The sequence below is a fragment of the Artemia franciscana genome, chromosome 1, assembly GCF_032884065.1.
Source record: "Artemia franciscana chromosome 1, ASM3288406v1, whole genome shotgun sequence".
Classification (NCBI taxonomy): Eukaryota; Metazoa; Arthropoda; class Branchiopoda; order Anostraca; family Artemiidae; genus Artemia; species Artemia franciscana.
The window spans coordinates 49,192,066-49,213,467 of record NC_088863.1 but is presented as its reverse complement, the minus strand read 5'-3'; the positions used below and the strand labels follow the sequence as shown (position 1 = coordinate 49,213,467).

General features: G+C 35.8%; 1 long non-coding RNA gene across 1 annotated transcript; it reads right to left on the bottom strand.

Moving 5' to 3' along the window:
• Positions 1–3,776: 3,776 nt before the first annotated feature.
• On the bottom strand, positions 3,777–16,345 carry LOC136030988 (uncharacterized). The gene is made up of 3 exons (XR_010618409.1): positions 16,218–16,345; positions 14,699–14,959; positions 3,777–6,844 (listed from the first exon to the last, which is right to left on the bottom strand). It is a non-coding gene; the product is annotated as an uncharacterized LOC136030988 (long non-coding RNA).
• Between the last annotated feature and the right edge of the window lie 5,057 nt (positions 16,346–21,402).

Here is a 21,402-nt window from a genome sequence, read left to right as displayed (position 1 = left end):
TTGAGTGTAATCTGTTATGTCTAGATTATTCATCTTAATTTGTTTGATGTTATTAGATAAGGACTTGTTATTGATTATTTATAATTAATTCTCTTGTTACGTTTGGCAAAACCTGGTGCAACACCAGGATAATGTTAAAACTTATGTTCCCTGTTAAATAACCTGCAGCTATAGTTTTAATCAAAATTACACTATCCTTAAATCATTGTATTCATAAGTTTCAGACATATCCAGTCACCTAGTTAAAATTATGATATTGCTTAGATTTTTATCATAGAGAATACCTAAGCTCACCAAAAAAATAACGTAATTTTCTGTTGTTTAAGATTTTCCAACAAACTTTCATTTTATTTTTTTTTTTCAATCTTAGAAACCACAAAGCCAAATTTCAAGAATGTAATGTGCAGATTGATACAGCTGAATCTCAGCTATTGAAAGATAGAAAAATCGGCATCTTGCGTTGAAATAACAATATTCATAGGACCGTAGAAAAATATTATGCCAGAAACTTCACGGAGAACGTAAGCTTCGTCTTCCTATCGTAAGTTTCTATAGTTTCAACTGAGTAAAGATTTTAATGCTTGTAACACATTTTTTGAAAATACAATTGCTCCGAACTCGGAACTGAAGAGATTTAGATCTTTGGTGATTTATCTTGGATGTGTTTAAATTAAAGTATTATGCAAAACATTGAAAACACTAAAAACATTATAGGTTAAATTAAAAACTAAAATATGCGTAAAAATTTCTGGTAAAACTAATTTCTATAATCAATTCTAAAACAGTTGCTTTTTCTAAGTAATTTTGGTTCAGTTGCTTTTATATATATATATATATATATATATATATATATATATATATATATATATATATATATATATATATATATATATATATATATATATATATATATATATATATATATATATATATATATAATTCTCGAGATACTTGAAACTTTCCGGTTTTTCAAAACATTTGATTAGGATAAGTTTATGCTGCCTTTTGTAGGGTGGCAGGGGGGGGGTAGTAAAGAGACTTTGGAATTTGCGTCTACGTAAAGTGTATAATCATTTTTCTCTTATCATCACACTGGACTCCATTTAGTTCTGATTACCTGAAGTCTTCTCTTTTCACCTCTTCCCATGTCATTCAGGTACGATATGCTTAATATTTGGCTTCAGAGGTAGTGTTGGGCTATAATCTGATGAGACGATATATCGATATTTCTACTTTTGGCATTTTATACATAGATATCAATATTTCGAAACGGTTTTTCTCCTCAAATTAAGTGACAGATTTGAGAAAGTTCAGTGACGAAAATTGTAAATAAAGAGCACTTTTCGTTGTTTCTGTTTTTAAACTTTGAATAGTGTAAAATCAAATAATATAAATAAATTTCGACCACGTAAATGAATAACGAAAACCCAAAATTTAAATTAGTCAGAACTAAGAAAATAAACAGCAACACGTCAATACTGTGAGTTGGTTCCGCCTTTCAGTGATTAACTGAGCAGCCTTCTTAAACACTCTTAAATGGGTCGCTGATGGAGACCACAGACCTAATTCAATGGCAACCTCGGATTGGTATTTCTTAAACCCCATAGAAAGATTTATTATAAGCAGAACAAGGCCATTCACTGCAGCATTCAAAAATTCAAATCACAATATAGTAACGTAAATCTACTTTCCCTTCCTAGCAAAAGAAGGAAAAATACAAACTTATATTACTCTCTTTTCCTTTCAGCATAAATATATCATACCTACAATTATTTTTCTCATTATAAACCTGACAAGGTCATACAACACATTATTCTAAAACATACGCTACAAAAACTCCCCCTCAAAAAGAGGAAAAATGTACTACTCTTCTCTCTGTCACTTCAGTAGCATATTAACAAACTTGGATGATTGTCCTTTTTAAAGTCGTCTGCCGGATCCCCAGGAACTCAAGGGCATTATCTTAAAAAAATCTACTTCTTAGATCAGAGAGCTGCTCTCACCCAGCCAGAATGCGTGCCACATCCTCAGCTCCTGAATAACAAGATTTGAATAACTGAATAAGATTCGGCTACCGGCGAAGCATGTCGTGCGCTGATTACTGAAAGTTCGTCGTGAAACCTTACATGCTGGCTTTATTCTGTCGTGGCTGAATGAAAGGAACTGTTACTGGGCTTCTGATACAGATTGCAATTTTACTCTCAACTTAGGGAAGATCGTCAGGAAAGATAAACTGCTACAAACAACAACTCACTGCAGCACCAAGCCGCCCGAGATCAACATAGCAACGCACGCTCCTTCTTTACAATTCATACAAAGTCTTCCTCTTTACTCCTTCCCAAAAAGTTCTAATTTCCCTTAAATTTTTCCTTAAGACCTCAAAACATCCCCTTTTGGGAATGACCTGCTTTTTGCTTGGCTCTAAAAGGTTGGCCACAAAGAAGATTTTTAACAAGTTGTTATCCTTCATTGGCTGAACGTGTTTCAGCTCTAAAAGGCTAGATAGAGCGACATTTTTTGTACGGTCTACTGTTTGGGATGCGTTTAGTCAGTCGGGTACCCAAAATAATCTGTTGGGAATTTCTTTCGAAATATCTAGCAAATTCTCCTCTGTCTTTCGGAGTGCCCATACTTTAGCCAACATCACTTCTTCACTTTCACTTACTCCTAATCTTAGCAACTTAGTCTTCTTAACATTAGTTTTCTAACTTATTCTTGCACAATGAAAACCCGCTCATTTTGCTAACATTTTCATCTAGGAGGCTCAAATCATCGACAAAATCTATGTCTAGGAGAGTCTTACTTCCCCAATTGATTCCGTGTTCTCCTATTGCCCTTGCTGTGCTCCTTGGGACAGAATTCATCAAAATATCTTTATAAATGGGATAGAATCTAAATGGTAAAACGAAACCAGCTACTAGCCTCATTTCCTACCTTAATCGCAGCTACCACTTTAATGTATTTATCTGGTATACAATACAAATAGGACCATCGCTAAAGCTTTTTTATTGGTGACTCAAGCGAGATGTACATTTTCTTGAAACTTTGATCAAGGTGTGACGGGTGGGATAAGACCAAAACTTAACAACCTAGAAGGCATGTATCCAACAAAGCCTTGGAGGTTCTATGCCACATTTGAGAGTCCTCTCTCACTGAGTTTGGGAGCAGGGTATGTATCAGCATGTATGAGTAAAGTATATGGATGCGTTATTGCTCTTCTTCTCGGCCATTTACGCATTATTTTTTGTTGTTGAATATTTTCGGCTGGACGTTCACCGTTAGATGTAAAAGAAAAAAAACTAAAGAAATAATAACAAGAAATCCCAATCTTGTTTTCGATATCGATAATTACGTTTCGATATCGATATTTGGGTCGACATATCGATATTGAATATCGTTCAAAACTACTCAGAGGGATGGCAAAAAACACAGTCCTTGGCTATCTGTCATCGGTAAGCCATTCTGAACTTCTTTCGAGATAAGCTAAAAAAAGAGGTATGAAACTTTTTTTTTTACAACTTTTTTCCTTCAGAAAGCATTTAGCCGATCTTCCTAGTAGCGTAGGAAGGGAAAATCGGGGGGAAGGACCCCAGATGCCAGCCTCGGAGGAGTGACAAAAATCGATCTAAAATGACTTGTGATTGATTTGGGCCCGCCATGCAAAAAATGGGGTAGCAAAGTAGTGATGCCACTTGGCAGTTTTCAAATTTGTTGGCAGATCTTGTCTGAAAATACCTTTTTATAAAAATATATAAAAATAATTTTTACTCAAGGAAGAGCTGCCAATCAATTTTATTGATACTAAAAAAAACAATTACAAAATGTAAAGTAATTACGAAACCCAAGAAGCCTAGCTTGTGATGGGCCAACAAACAAAAAATAAAACAATTTTATAAATCACATACAATAAAAAAAGCGCATACAATAAAAATACAAGCAAATACAAAAGAAAAGAAAAAAGATACTGGAACAAGACAAGGACATTTATCAGATAGGAGATATAGAAGGAAAAATAAACATATAACTAAAAAGAATTGAAACGAAGAAGAAATATAAATTAGGATGGAATCCAAAACATTTTAGAATCTGAAAAATATATCAAATAAAGAGAAGAGACATATAAATTTTGATAAAATAATAATAACAAGAAAAAACATTAAACTGGAAATACCGACGAGACATTGCCGTTACAGAGAGAAATAGAGGTACACCAGGAGGGACGGAGTTCATAGTAGAAGTGATTAATAAACAGGCGACTTCTGAGCTGCTGTTTATGATCATTTGGGTACAATGAATCCGCCAGAAGAACTACGTAAAGGAGAAGAGTGCCTACCCGAGTCTGTCCGTAAGAAAAAACTGCTGCAGAGATGGTAGAAGTGTACCCATAGTAGCAGAGGGCGCTGAATAAAGGTAGATTTTAGCCACAATATTATCCAGCGGAGCTATTCCAGTATCACTATAAAGATCAGAGGAAGGGTAAGATTGAGGAAGAAGACAAGTAGCCTTCACTGCCCTATTTTGGGCTCTTTAAAGTGGGCAGAGAAGAGACTTGTTAGTACTATCCCAGACAAGACAACAATATGAAAGGTAAGGAAAAATAAAAGCATAACAAAGAGAAAGCAAAACATTTGGGAGAAGAAATGAGTTAACCCAGTGCAACATTGAAGACTGGCGGAGGACAAGGGAGCGGGTGCGCTATATGGGGTTTAAAAGAAAGAAAACAGTCAAGATACACACCAAGGAATTTCACCATAGTAGCTTGTGGTATAATATCATTCCCATAAGTCAGGATGATTGAATCCTGCACGTCTCTCATACGATAATGGGCCCTGAAGTTCACAATGGCACTTTTCTGGCTGTTGAGAGCCATACTATTTGACCAGCACTAATCTTTTACTCTATCAAGAAGATCTTAAACTACGGAAGTGGCAGATGGCAGGTCCACTGCAGCAATGAAAAAGTCACTGTCGTCAGAAAAAATAATAGGGTACACAAGGGGATGAAGACCATCGACAAGATCATTAATATAAATTAAAAACAAAAGTAGTCTAAGTACAGAGCCTTGTGAGACACCTTTCAATGTAGGCAAAGTAGAGGAAGAAGTTTAATTAACCGAAACATACTGAGATCTCCTTGAGAGGTAAGAATTAAACCATTCAAGTGGGACTCCATGCACTCCAAGTAAAAATAATTTAGACAAAAAAAAACAGAGTGGTCGCCCATATCAAATGCCTTTGCAAAGTCAAGAAATAGATCCAAAACACACAAACTTTTGTCAAGATTAACACACACAAACTCTGTTGCGTCTGAAAGTGCATACAAGGTAGAGAAACTGGGACGAAAGCCATACTGATGGTTAGTTATGAGAGAATTCCCTGCAGTCATAGTAGTACTAAATAAAAATGAAGAGAGCCCACGATACACTATTTTTTCAACAACCTTAGAGATTACGGTAAGAAGAGAAATAGGTCTATAGTTTGAAATCACCTCTTTTATTCAGAGGTACAACATTAGCAACTTTAAATAAATGAGGGAAAAAAAAGAAGGAGAGAGGTTAGTTATGTGTAAGATGGGGTTGGAAACGAACTGACCAATCTTTTTTAAAGAACATTATTCCTCAAACCAAAACCGTCATCTGAACGGCTACATGGAATCTGAAAAATAATACTAGAAATTCCGGTATCACTGCATGGAGAAAGGAAAAACGACTTCTCTGCTAAAGGAAAACTACTTACTCTGCTCTGGGGTGGAATAGGAACCAAAGGAAGTGTGGTGAAAAAAAAATCGAAGGCGCTCGTTGAAGAATTTTTTTCACATTAGATCCATCAGCTTTCCTGTAATGACATGGGGGGGGGAGGACTGTTTGAGTTTCCTGAGAGAAAGAGCTTCATTAACTACAGTCAAAACCTTTCGCAAGTTCCCCTTACATTCATGGATTCGACGAAAAATACAGCTTTTTGGCTGCACGTACTGAAGAAGTAAGCACGTTTTTATAATGTTTATGCTTCAAAAGATCATCCTGTGTCTTACTTTTACATGCAATCTTGAACATAGACGCCTTCAGATGTGTAGCATTGACCAGACCTCTAGACATCCATGGAAATCTGCGTGTAGAATTCCTTGACCTCTTTCTGAGAGGAAAATGCTTATCCAACAGAGCTCACATACGACACAAAAATAAACTCATTGCACATTCCGCATCATTAGCTTCAAGAACACTAGACCAATCATTACTCTGAAGACTATGTATTAAATTAGAAATTGTTTTGTCTGTAAAAGTTCTAAAAGAAGACTCACCTTGCTTATTCACAGCAATCCCATTTTCAGGCATAAAAAGTGACAGATAAATAAGGAAGTGATCAGAAAGATCAGTGAAAACAAGACCAGAAGTAAACTTCAAATTAGAAGAATGAGAAATAAAAATATTATATATTAAAGTGGAAGAATTTCTTTCGGTTCCCAAAAATCCCTTTCGTCCAGGGTTGCCACCCCTAGTGGTTTATCACTAGTGACAATCTACCCCTAGTAAGTATCACTTTCACTTAACTCGACATAATTTGTTCACTACTTTCCAAGGTTTTTGTCTCAATTATTACTGCACATCAAAAAACCAGGCATAGACTATTGAATTGTTGACCTTTCTTCCTGTGCTTGTAAAAGCATAATGTTTACAAGACTGTACCGTTACATCAAATATTCTCTTGTGACTCGTGGTAAAGAATTTCATTTGAACACGTTTACACTCAGTGTAATTCTGAGCATCGATGCAAAGAGTTATTTTAGAAAGCTGGACCGTGCGCATAAATTTTGGTTTCTTTTGCTATTCTGTTTAATTTTCAAAGGTCTGAAAATATAAGAGAGTTAGAATGAAAATATATTCTAAACATAGGAAGGGAAAGTATTGTAGCTATGCAGAGAGGGGGAGGGGGGGTCTCATGACAAATTTGGAGATATTTTCATTATCGAGCTATAAATTAGATGAACATACCACTCGAGACCTTTTTTTTATGCTCGTTCAAAATATAACCGGCGTTTTACTCAGGAATTAAGTGGTCCCTTTAGGATAACACCTTTTTCTATTATTTTCTATAATTTAGATTGAGCCTTATTATCTTTTACTCTACGTTTAGGCATAATATATTAATCCCAAAAACATAAGAATTCAATGCGTGATAGATTAAAGGCTCCTTATGTATTATACTACCAACACTCAAGTTTGCACAATGTAAAACTCGAGAACCTATCGGTCTTATCTGTCTGTATTAAGAAACAATTACCTTACACTAAGTGGAAAACAAGAAGCAGGTGACAGAAAACATTGGAAATGCATAACTTGTTATGTATATTTGGGGGGGGGGGGGGTCTGGGGGTTAGATTTGCTTAGGTCAGGTTACCACCGCCCAACCACCCCTATCGTGCATTATATTGCCCAAATGGGTTTCTAAAGTATTATATTTTCATCATGTTTTGGTATTTTTCATTAGGATTCACCTAACTTTACTTTTTGAATGTTAGCGGTATATTGATTAAAAGAATTGGTCTTTTTGCCAGGAGTCTTCACCATATAAGAATTTCTTGAATTGTATTGCGAGAGTAACACTTTGGTTTTGTCGTTTTTTTTCCTAGTACCCCGATTTCAACTTATTTCTAGAAAGTGGTAAGAGTGAAACCTCTCCGGTTTTTACAGAAAGTGTGGACTTTAGGCCGGATTGATGAATATGACTTTGTATTTTGGAACGCTTCGTAGAACTCTTGCCTGGGGCAAAAAGGATGGTTTTTGCTTGTCCTTGAGAGAGAGCCTATAGTGTGTGAAGTGAAGTGGGGTTTTATAGCCTATGTCAGGCAGAACTATCTGAAGGTATGCAGTCAAGCCTTCGTTTCATCAAACCATGTTTCTGCTTTCGAGTGGAAAGCTCCGTTCTAGCAGCAAGCAGGCAGGCACCAGTTTCAAATTGAAGATGAACTAAATCTATAAGTGTTAAATATATGCGGTAGTTACCCGGCCCCACAGCCAATATATCTTCTTTGAGTGATAAATAGAAAAATTTACAGAAACAAAAAAAATGGCCTTTTCACACGGGTCTGAAAGTGCTGTCATCTATTGTTTCTACTTATTTCTGTCGTGATGTCAGCTGAGTTTATCATTCGGGGTTTTTCGTACTTGGGATTGCGGTAGAGAAATGGCATTTGATGTGTCTCTTAAACTTTAAAAGTTCTATCATTGCTAAAGAAATTAGAGTTTATCCTTTGCTCCTTTCTAAGTGATTAAATAAAAGAAACAAGTTTTTTTAACTGAAAGTAAGGAGCGACCTTAAAACTTAAAACGAACAGAAATTACTCCGTATATGAAAGGGGCTGTTCCCTCCTCAAATCCCTGCTCTTTACGCTAAAGTTCGACTCTTTTTCTCAACTCTCCTTTTAAGACATTAAAATACTTTAGCGTAAAGAGCGGGGCGTTAAGGAGGGAACAGCCCCTTTCATATACGGAGTAATTTCTGTTCGTTTGAAGTTTTAAAGTCGCTCCTTACTTTCAGTTAAAAAACTTGTTTTTTTATTTAATTTCTGGACATTTTTGAATTAATGCATGATTTGATTTTGGCTCTCCGCAGATGAATAATTAAAACGAAATTTGCATATTTATTTTTTGGGTAAATGGCTTTCTCATAGTTTTGATCGAATGATTTTGAGAAAAAAAAAGAGCAGGGGAGGAGCTCTAGTTGCCCTCCAATTTTTTGGTTACTTAAAAAGACAACTAGAACTTTTAATGTTTTATCAACGTTTCTATTAGTAAAAGATATACGTAACTTATGAATTAGGCTTACGTAACGAACTTCTATATTCGTATGTTTTTTATGATACAGCGAACCAAGCAGCTGCTGAAACAGAAAAACGAAAATGGAGAGATATTCTAAAGAGACTGTTAAATGCCACTTTGTTTTTAACTGGTCAAAATCTCCCATTTGGCAGGTACAGGGTAAATATGCAATCAGAAAACAAGGGGCATTTCTTAGAGGTGATTGAACTGTTATCGAAGCATGATCCTGTGCTCAGAGAGCCCTTGATCAAACTAGAACTTTCAAAGCAGTCAAAAACGGTCAAGGTGCAAAACGAACAAAACGGCAGTCAAAGGATATTATACAAGTGGGCAGATTGAACGCTTGGGCATTGGTCTGCCATCTGTTGCCAAAAAATTCTGGAACTGCTACTGATTGTGAGAAATTGCATCATATACATACCATGAAAAAATAGTGGCTACAGCCTCTTTATGAAAAAAGTTTTTGGGAAAAATTTAGATCGACGTATTTTCGTTTTGAGAGAAAACGAGAAGAGTAATAGCAACGAAAATTTCATGGTAGAAAAGCCAACTAATTGGCTCCATTTTAGGTTTAGATCTGAGTTTTTAACTTTAATAGTTTTTGAATTAGCCATGTTTTTGTTTAGCTTTTCGCTGTGGGGCAGGTTGGTCATTTTCTTACGGGGCAGGTTGGCCACTTTGAAGGCGTGCTGTCCAACCTGCCCCACAGTATGAAAGAAAATGTTATTTTAATTTTCTTTCGAGTTTTTTCATTTTTTGTATTAATTTGTCGTCTTTGCAGGTAAGCTTAAACAGAAATGAGGACCTACAAGAGAAAAACCAGAAATGGGACCATTTCTCCTAAGGTTATGAGACAAGGTGTTCAAAAAATAATGGAAAGAGGAAAGTTTGCTACCATAGTACGCAAGATGCACATTTCCTGATTGACTCTTAAGCGCTACACTCAGAAGTTCTCAGAAGAAGGTGGAACAAATGCGAATGATGTTACTGGAGTACCACTGGAGAAACTTATCTCACGGTACAAAACGCGAAGAATTTTTACGGCTGAAGAGGAGAAAAGCCTTGAAAATTATCTTATTAGAGCATCTGAACTTCATCATGGACTTTCAACGAAGGAGGTCAGAACCTTGACATTTAATGTTGCTAAGAAACTGGGTAAGGATATTAATTATTGGGAGAAGCGGAAGCAACTGGTAAGGACTAGCTCTTGGCCTTCTTACGCCGCAACCCAACACTTTCTCTCCGATCTCCAGAAGCAACTAGTATTACAAGAGCTACTGCGTTTAACAGACCTGTAGTCAATGCATTTTTTGAGACATATGAGTCACTGCCGCGCAAATACAGTGTTTCGGCTTGTGATGTAGGGAACTCAGATGAAACTGGCCCCACTACTGTTTAGAATCCAAGAAAAATAGTAGCAGAGAAAGGAAAGAAGCAAGTTGGAAGAACTACTTTAGGAGAAAGAGGGGTGCTAGTCACAATGTGCACAGCTGTGTGCTCAAGCAATTGCCATCCCAGAATTCATTATTTTTCCGAGGGTAAAGTTTCTTCCTTACATGATGAGGGTATCTCTGCCTGGGAGTGTGAGCGTTGCTGATCCCTCGGGATGGATGACTGGAGAGAACTTTGTGGTTTTTCTTGAACATTTCATCCACCACAGCAAGCCTATCGTTGAAAGACCGGCGCTTCTTCTAATGGACAATCACACTAGCCATGTTACCATTGAGTCGCTTCAACTGATGAAGAAGTCGCACATCATAGCATTAACCTTCCCGCCACACACAAGCCATAAACTGCAGCCCCTAGATCGGAGTTGCTACGGCCCGCTCAAGGCATACTATAATGCTGCCTGCGACACGTGGATGACGTATAATTCAGGAAAATCCATTTATATTTACTACGTTGCTGAATTAGTTGGAACTACCTCTCCTCGTGCATTGACTCCAATGAATATCAAATCTGGATTCAGGGTCACCGGAATTTGGCCCTGTGATCGACATGTGTTCTAGGATGACGAATTCCTAGCCGCGGAGGTTACCGACAGACCTGATTCATCTGGTATTCCACAATGAACAAAATCAGACATGTTTCTTGCAGAAGATACTGGAATTCAATCACAATCAGAACCAAGTTCGAGTGATTTTCAAGATCTTGGGGTATCAGCGTCTGCTGCACTTAGCCCACAAGTAGTAGGACCTTACCCAAAAGCACCGCCAAAAAAGCATGATACGATTAAGCAGAGGAAGGGGAGGTCTTAGGTTTTTACTGACACACTAGACAAAAACGCTTTAATCGAAGAACTGTCGGCTAAGAAGAAACGTAAAAATGAAAAAATAGCCCTAACTGAGAAGAAAAAAGCCAGTAAATCCAGCAAGAACACCGCAAAGAAAATGGCGCGTAGGCCCCTTTTTGTTGAAGCAGATAATTCCAGCTCTGATAGTGAAAATAAGATGGTCTTTGATGATGATTTTGACCTTGACATTGATATGGATGACTGTACAGCTGAAAAAGATGAAATCAGTGTTGGTGACCTTATTCTTGTGGAGTTTTTAGGCAAGAGAGTGAACAAGTACTTTGCTGGGGAAGTCAAAGAAGATACCAGTGAAGGATATGCTGTCACCTTCCTTCGGAGGAAATCTCCTTCATGGAAATTTGTTATTCCGGAAGCAGTTGATGAGTCACTAGTTCCCAAAAGTGACATTGTTATGAAGCTTCCAGTTCCCAGGATCTCTGGGGGGACTGAACGTGCCTCAAAAGCACTGGTCTTCGCTATAAATTTGAGCAAATATTCGGTTGAATAAGCAAAACATGAGTTAAATTTTGTATCTGAATTAAAATATAATTGGAACAATAATAGTACTGCAACTGCACATGGTGTTAGAAGTAAAATAGAGATTACTAAAAATGTGACCAACCTGCCCCATGCGCTTGACCAATCTACCCCACCCATGGAGCACATTGGTCACTTCTGACCTCATCTCTTAAAAATATTTTCGAAGATAAAATAATGGTAAATAAAGTCTATAAAAAAATCGTGGACGACGAACAATGAATTTTCTATCTTTTGACATCAGAATCATTTTTCTAGCTCACAAAATTTGGCCACACAGTCTGCCAAAGCGAAAAAGTGATCAAACCACCTCACTCTTCCCTATGGTAAAGGAAAACATATTAACTGACATGAAAGAGGCAAAGTGTTTTTGTCTAATGTTTGACAGCACACCTGATGCCTCGCACATTGATCGAATGAGTGAAGTAATTCGTACGTGCACATTGAGAACAAAAAAGTTGAATTAAATGGATTTATTTTTAGGCTATTATCAGCTTACAGGAAAAAGAGCGGTGGATATTACATAGGAAATTTAAAATGAAATTAAAGAAGATGGTCTGGATATAGCAATGTTCCGAGGGAAGGGCTACGAAATCGCTCCAACTAATGACTGGCGAATATTGGAGAGTATAAGCTGGGATTCATGAGCTTAATCTTAAAACATAGTTTGTATCTTGTACCAGCCATTCACTAGATCTTTACGGAGAGCACTCTTTTGCGGAGTGCTCCTTCCTGTGTGGCGTTTTTTTTGGTACTTTAGAAAGGTTGTATGTTTTTTCTTTCAAGCTCAACACAGATATAATGTAAGATATATAAAAACCAGTGTCATAGCCACAAAGACAAATAACGGGTGACAGATTCATTGAACTTATATAATTTGGGCTATATATTTGCACAATATGGGGGTGGGGGTACGGTTAGATTAAATTAGATTAGGTTACTTTACCCCCATACCCCCTAATGTACAAATATACAGCCCAAATTATATTATTACAATACAATATAATTATAATGTAATTATATCGTCAAATATAAATTAAAGTACTATATTTTATCATTTTTCGGTATGTTTCGTTAGGATTAACATACTTTTACTTCTTTGATGTGTTCCGTATAATTAACAATTGTCTCTTTTTTTTATTAATGAAGCAATAAGACCAATGCTCATAAAAATTGGTAAAAGGTGGGATAATTTTTTTCCATGAAAACATGTAAAGGCCCTTTTCAAAATTGTCGCTGGTATCCCAGTAAATATACCAGCTCAACTAGAATAAAAAGAAAATAGTTTCTACATTTTTTTTGGAAAAAACTGAGGCTTTGAATTGACAAGGAAAAAAATTAAAACAAAAAAATCAAATATTTCGATTAGATCACCGATAACCAATTTTCAGTGATCGCGGTATAAGCCAACGATATTAGTTACGAAAAATACAGGAAGGAACCATGGATTGTGTTATATTCTCTGAACAAGTGTAGGCATTTTCCAAAATATCAAGGGTAATTTTCCCTTGTGAAAATTGTGTCAATCTAAAGGTATTTTTCCTCATCTAGGGGCGTAATTTTACCCCCTTCCTGTAGGTGCACTTGTATAGAACATGGTAGACAATTACAATTAATAGTAAAGACAATAAACAAAACTATTGTTAACTACACTAATAAAAAGTATTATAATTCTAGTGATTTCTATTCAATAATCTGGTGGTTTATGGGCTAATTTATTGATATTTTTTTTTCAAGAATCTAGTGATTTTTTCCACCGGGTGGCAACCCTCCGTGGCTAGCAACATTCTAATCTTAGTCCGGAGGCGTGTAATCCTATTTTTCGGAACGCTTGCCTAGCTTGTTCTACTTTTCGCATCTTCACTGTTTCTGCTGTATTTTCTATTAAGACCACTCTGGCAAGTGAAGCTATCTACTTGATTGATTTCTTGTGTACCCATCACGAACTCCTCATTCTCATCTTTCACTACTTTAAGGGACCTAGTCTTTTCTCTTTAAATTTAGTTTCAAAATTATTCTTGCACCCTGAGATCTCAAAGCCTTCAAAAATTCATTTATTTTGCTGATATCTTATTTAGATCACTCAGATCTTATTTAGAATTGAAATTTAGGAGAATTTTGCCTTTCTATTTGATACAGTATTCTATAGCTTTCGGCGCATTTTTTAATACAAAGTCCTTCAATATAATCCTTGCAAACATTCATATAGTGCAACCCTGCAGAACTCCTAATTCCGCACCGAACAAACTACTAACCTCTTTTCCTACTTTAACCGCTACAACATTTATCCTCGTAAATTGCAGTGGTCGCAACTTACGCGATTAGCATGGTATCCCTGCTATACCATGCTAAGATAGAATCTCCACTGAAGCCCTTCTGTCAGCTATGTTAAATGTCTTTTCATAGTCTTTAAGACTGAGTACAAAGGAGTTCAGCATTCAGAGGCTTCTCAGCTACTAATCCAAGAAGTAAAATTTTGCGAATCTTCTTCCCTTCCTAAAACCGGAGTGTATTTCTCTTAAAACTTTATTTACAGCATCTCTTAGTCTAATAAGTGTCGTCATGCTAAGTATTTTACTTGGTACAGAAAGAAAGCTAATACCTCTGTACTTGCTACACTTATACTTTTTGGTTAAACGGGTTTTATTTAAGAAATAAAATTTCAAGAGATTACACTTTCTTCTTAGTAAAAAATGTATTTTACTTGACAGATTGTGTATATTACTCACATTTCTGTAAATTAAGTAGACCCCGTGCCATCTTATCGATGGGACATAATAGACTCAGCAAAATTGGGTCGCTTGACTCGTGATCGAATCTTTCAAATACTGTTTGGGTTTGCTCTTTTATTTTCACTCTCTTTTATTTCAACGGTTATCCATAAAATTTGCTATTGGTGTAATATCACATAATGAGTAAACTGTGTTACCCTTTAAAGCCTATCACGGCAATGTGATGTTGAAACTCTTTTTGGTGGCCCGCTGATTCCACATAATTATTGTCACACTAATTTATTTAATCTCTTTCAGAATCGCAATAAAAATTGAACTTACATAGAATACTATCTTGCATATACTTTTCTTCTGAAAGGATATATCACTTTGCCCACTGGGAATGTCACTTCAGTTTTAGTTAGGCTTGGCACAAGATCTAGACCATTCGAGCCGAATTCAAAGTGCAACCCTGATCTGTCTGCAATCTTAGTTATACTCTTTCCAATTCTATTTGGGCTTGCTCTCGTCTAACGGCCACGTCTTTTATTACAGTGCAGATGATGAACAGAAGAAAATAAATCCCAAAGATTGCAATTAACTCTAGAAGAGATGCATTAATCAGCCTATAGCGTGAATGCTGGAAAAACAGGACATCTGTTTTAATATTTTTTTTAGAGTAATGGAGCTAAAGTAAATCAAACTTTCAGCAAGAAAGTAACGTATGCATTTCAATAAATCTTTGAAAATTGAATTGACCTAGCTTAACTACTTTCTTTAATTCTTTTTAAGCATGTCTAGTACACAACTATTCAATAACAATTTTACTGGGATGAAGGAGCCAAATGTTACTCTTTCTTTCAAATTGCCTTTAACTCGCTTTGAAGAATTTTCCATAGGCTATGGCACCAATTAGTCACTGATACAAACTACAAAATTATTGGAGCGCTTGACCTCATAAGATCAGTTGAATACCGTAGACTTCCCCACACCCCACGCCATCGAAACCTATTTGCTCTAGGATGTCTCACAATTTCCAAAAGGGATTTTTCATAATTTCATCCTAGCTTATTGTGGGTCCAGATTGTTGTCTTTTCTCTCTTGTGAGCGACCTAGTTTTATTAGCCAGGGAATTATATTGGTGCGTACTCATGTATCTTTAATTAATTAGATGGAACAAAATGTGAACTTTTTTTTCACTTCATATGGGATGATATTTCCCGAGGAAACGTCAAGCTATTTGTGTAACTAAAAAAGAAAAAGGAATAGCTTTGAAGTATCTTACTCATCTCATTAATATAAAGTGATATGAGAAAAACGACTTAATACTAAATGAAGACATAATATTGAATACATCAGAATTTCCTCTTTTGTACTAGGTTGCTTATGTTGAACAAACCACTGACTTCACGAAAGGAATTTTTGGGAGGCAAAAGCCTTGAATTTTGAGACCATCAAAGGAACCCAGTGCAAGATTTAGCAACGCGATAATTGCCTGTGCAAATAACATTATTTTATTTTTATTTCCTAATGCTAATAACTACTAATTATTAGTTTAGTTTCCTACTCTGTACTCGTAAGAATTAAAAGGTGTCTATTGTAAGAAAAAAAAAATAGAATTTGAGGAAACCTGTGGTTTAGCCTAAAATGGAACTCGGAAATATAATTGCAAATTCGGGCCAGGCGACTGTGATGTGCAGGTTTTTTATTGAGTTACTCATGGCTACTATTTTGCCCTGTCTTTTGACCTGCCATCCACGAAGAGACGTAACACTTGGAAAGGGATTAACTAAGCATTTGTCGGGGGAAGGGACACGAATAACCCTGTCTAGACACATTTCTTTTATATAGAGGACCTTACCTTCAAAAGCTGCCATGATAGGGTTGGGAACGTAAGACGATCAACAATAGTTTCGACACAAGCTAACTAAACGAATAACATTTTGAGACACGAATATCTGAAGCAAAAATGCACTTATTAGAGCCAACAAAACCAAAGATAATAAGATAAATCTGTTGACTCAATGACAAAGGCCCTTGTTATCTACTCTTATAGTTTAGTTTGTAATACCTACTTTGTCCTCTTTAAAAGTTATTTATTTTCGTAATTTAATGAATGAGCCATCATGTCACTCGGAATTTTGTGTGTCCTGAGGTTATTCTCAAAATGTTTTGAAGCTAAAGCAAGAAAATATAATGAAGAATCATTCAATATCAAAATCAAAGACTACGGTAAATAAAAAAATGTAAAATTTATGACTTCCCATAAAACCATTCCTGGGTGAGAGATCATATTTGAAAATTTGTCAAGGGGTACAGCGATACAATCGGAAAATCGTAAAATATCTGTCAAGTACGATTGCCAGAAACAGTTTGCCATCGAAAAAGAAAATATCATCTTTGTTAAGTCTAAAGGTCGTATTAGACATTTTCACGCTTCTCAGATAATTGCCAAAATCTTTGCTAAGCTATTCTCAAAGGGATGATGAATACGACCGTAGACCTAGAGAATCAAGTTATGATTGAACATAAATTGTCCTACTCATCCTGCTTTTGAGAACATTAAAGCCAACCTTTTTTTTTTGTATCCCTGACTAGAGACCCTTGTTGTCTTATAACTCATTTCTAATTTCTGAATAACAAAAGTGACAAGTGTCTAGTTTCTGGATATATGAGATTTTTCTCTTTCCTTTTAAAGCTATAGTAAAGATTAATCTAGACCAACAATAAAAGGAATACCATTTGAATGAATTAAAAAAAATTCAACTGGAAGTAAGGAGCAACATTTAAACTTAAAACGAAGAAACTAAATAAAAAAACAACGTTTTTTTAACTGCATGTAAGAAGTGACATTAAAACTTAAAACAAACATAAATTATTCCGTATATGAAAGGGGTTGTCCCCTCCTCAACGCCTCGCTCTTTACGCTATTATTGTTTTACAATGTATAATTTTGAAAAAGAGTCAAACTTCAGCGTAAAGAGCGGGGTGTTGAGAAAGGGACAAGCCCTTTCAAATATGGACTAATTTTTGTTCGTTATAAATTTTAATGTCACTTCTTACTTGTAGCTAAAAGAATCGTTTTTTTTTTTATCTAATTTCTTAACGTTTTTGAATTTATGCTGGTTTTTATTTTGGCTCACCGTATATGAATGATTAAAACGAAATTTGCATACTAATTTTACTTTTTTTTGGCTAAATGGCTTTCTCAAAGTTTTGATCCGACGATTTTCAGAAAAAGGGGCGGAGAGGGGGACTAGTTGCCCTCCAATTTTTTGTTACTTAAAAAGGCCAATAGAACTTTTAATTTTGTTTACGAACATTTGTAGTAGTAACAAATATACATAACTTACAAATTAACTTACGTAACGAACTTCTACATTCGTATATTTTTATTTCCTACTTGAGGGGGTTCGCCCCGTCGTCGATATCCCGATCTTTACACTAAAGTTTAAAATTTGTTCTAATTCTTCAAGAATAACCCCTGAATCACAAAGGCCGTTTGGCTAGAATAAATAGCTCTTTTAAAATTACTAAAGTAGTAGTAGTAGTATTAATTTATTAACCAAAAGACATAACACAAACAAAATCAATCGGTAGCACACCAAAAGCGTTGCTTGCGTGGGTGTGTTACTAACAAAAAAGAACAAAAAATAGAAGAGAAAAAAAAAACAAAAAAAAAACAATGAGTTAATCTAAAATGAGCAGAAAAGTGAAACCGTGTACCGAGAAAAAAAAATACATAAATGATTCATACATAATCAACAACATAATATCATGATCCCGAAGCAAAAAAAGCAGAAAAAAACAATAAACAATTATTTCCAATATTAAATCAATCAATCTCAATCTAATTCAAAGGTATACCTACCAAGAAACCCCACACGCAGCACGGCTTTAAATAGAGTAATGGGCAATTCTTTGATGCTTGGAACAAGCTTATTCCATAGCTTAGCCCCTCTATAAATAATTGAAAAAGCAGTCATGCTTGAAACTAGGCGAGGATCCTCAATATCTCCACTTGTTCGAGTTATGTGATCATGAATATTAGATCTATCCCGAAAAATTCCTGTAAAACATTCTGGAACGCACCCATAATGGTACTTATACATAAAAACCAGTGTATAAAAATCACGCAATCCGGCTGCAGGCATTATATTTATCATACTGTACATTGACCTGACCGAATCCCGGTTCCCTATTCCACAAAATAATCTAATGTCATTATTCTGCAGTACGCGGATTGGGCGAAGTATTGAGGGGAATGTCCCAAGCCATAAAGACGAGCAATACAAAATATACGGATGAATCAGAGAAAGATATAATAACCGTATAACATTTGAAGGAAATAAATGTTTCAGTTTACGGATAATCCCTAAATTCCGCGATAATATTCAATTTATAGCTTTTGCACGGCACTTAAATGACAAAATTTCGTCAATAATAATCCCAAGGTACTTCACGGAATTTGACCGCTTAACAATTTCCTTCGGTGTAGCTATTTCCGTAATCCAAGGATAATAATTTGGGGACCGTGAAAAGATAACAAAATTTGACTTATATATATTTAGGTCAAGCTGGTTTGTCTTCAACCAAAGACATGTCATAGTCATTGCTGCATTAATTGTTGAGGTAAGTTGTTGTTCAGTTGAAGCAACACACATCAATGTCGCATCATCAGCAAATAAGGGTGTAGTGATCCTGGTTCCCGAAGGTACGGGATCCACTATATCCCCTATTCTAGAAGTAGCTGCAACAGCATTTGGCAGATCATTGATAAAAATCAAAAAAAGAGTAGGACCTAACACAGAACCCTGGGGGATACCAAATTTAACAAGACTCTTACTTGAAGAAAATCCATCAATGTGAACATAATGCTCTCTGTTTTGGAGATAATCGCAAAGCAAAGCTAAAGTAGCCCCTCTTAATCCATAAAATTCACATTTTCGAAGTAGTAATTGGTGGTCAACAGTGTCAAATGCCTTAATCAAATCAAGAAACAGACCAGCTACTCTAAGCTCCATTGATCATTTATCAAGAGATAAATGATCAATTGAAAAATTCAAAAAAACGTTAGTATAAAGAGAGTGGTAGAAGAGGTGCCAACGTTCCTCATATCAGTAATAATTTCTGTTCGTTTTAAGTTTTAATGCTGCTCCTTACTTTCAGGTGTATTATTTTTTCTATTTAATTTTTGATCGTTTTAAAATAATGCTGGGAAATCCGGCTCTCCTTTCGTTGAAAATTCCATTCCCCCACAAAAATATTTCCATTGAAAAACCCTCCCACGTAACCCCCCCCTCTCCCAACCAGAACCCCTCCCTCAGAAAAATGGCTGTATATTACTCAATAAACAATACTAGATGCAAACAATTGGCGAATTTTATAGCTTGCTGCCCTTCCCCGCTGACTGTGGGGGTCAAATCATACCTCAAATACATAATTGTTAGATATTTTAGCTATGTTGAATAAAATGGCAATCAAAAAATTTTGATCGTGTGACTTTGGGAGAAAAGGGGTACTGGAGGGGGCTAGTTGCTCGCTAATATCTTTGTTTACTTAAAGGGGGCACTTGGACTTTCGATTTCCAATCAAATTAACCCCTTCCCGATCTTCTAAGATCGCTGGCTAGATGACACCAACCCTGGGTAAAACAAAAAAAATACTCATCTGTGATCTTTCATCTAGCAGAAAATGCAAAATTCCTCATTTTTTGCAGAGTAGCTTGAAACCTCTACAGTAAAGTCCTCTGATATACTGAATTTGATGGTGTGATTTTCAGTAAGATCAGTTGATATTTTTGGAGTCTATCCCTTTTTTCAATAATTGGATAAATTTTCTCAGTCTCCCAGATTTTGATAGGTAATATTGAACTTGATGAATTTCATATATTTTGAATGAGCATCGAAAGTCTATTCTTTTGATATATCTATTGTTATCAAGACTCTGTTTCCTGGAGTTTCGGTTACTATTGAGCCGCATTGCTCCTTACTTACAATTCTTTACCACGAAGTGTTTAAAAAAAGAATATAGGGACTAACGTCTTATAATACAACCTTTCCCCTTATTGTATTCATTCCAAAATTCCAGAAATATCTTCAGAGCTTCACTGCTCAGTCCCTCCCATGATATTCCTATTTGCTTCAAATGCTTCTTTTTATTTCACCCTAGCCCATTTGGGGACATCCTGTTTTCTTTTTATTTGGCCCTAGGTGAGCGGCCTATTAGCACGATTTTTGACAACATATTATCTGTCAACTGTAAAACATGACTTAGCAACCTTAACTCTTTTTTCACTATAATCCTACAAACTGGGGTCAAACCATATTTTATTGTTTGATAAATTGATCAAACAGGTTCCTAATACCCTTCTTAGACAATCTCTCTCAGAAAAGCCTATCCTTTGTATCTCAGCCTTTCGAAGCAGTCACGTTCCAGAGCTATTCTTGAGCTCTGTCAGCACCATCGCTTAAAAATTTCTAATTTTAGTTTGAAGACCTACCTTCCTGATCCACTATTAGGAATTTCCCAAGACCTTTTCTAGACAGTATAGCCTTCCTAAAAGCTTAGGTTACCTACACCCTTCCCTCAACAATATCTCTGAAAATATTTTTCTATATGCTTCAGCTTTACGTAGCGCCCATGTTTCAAATCCATGCTTTAGCTCTGTCCATACTATGGCTTCCCGTGTTGTAATTTCAGTTCGAAGACTGTCTTTCTTTTCAACCATTAATAATTGCAATTGTATTACAGGAAAAATGGGATGGAAATCTTCTTGATATGCTTAAAAAATGAAGAAGTTGGCTCTGTCAAAATAGGACACCCGCTAGCATATTTATCTATATGTCTTATTTTTTGCTATCCTGTTTGACGTATCATTAAATATGTTATAACTATTCCAGATTTCTCTCTCAGATCAATATAATTCACAGGACTGGAAAGTTTGCCCAATATGTTATTATTTTTGTCTTATCAGTGCTGATTATTTTCGCATCCAATGTCCTAAGCTAAATTATTTTCTTATTCTATTCATTACTTAATTCCGC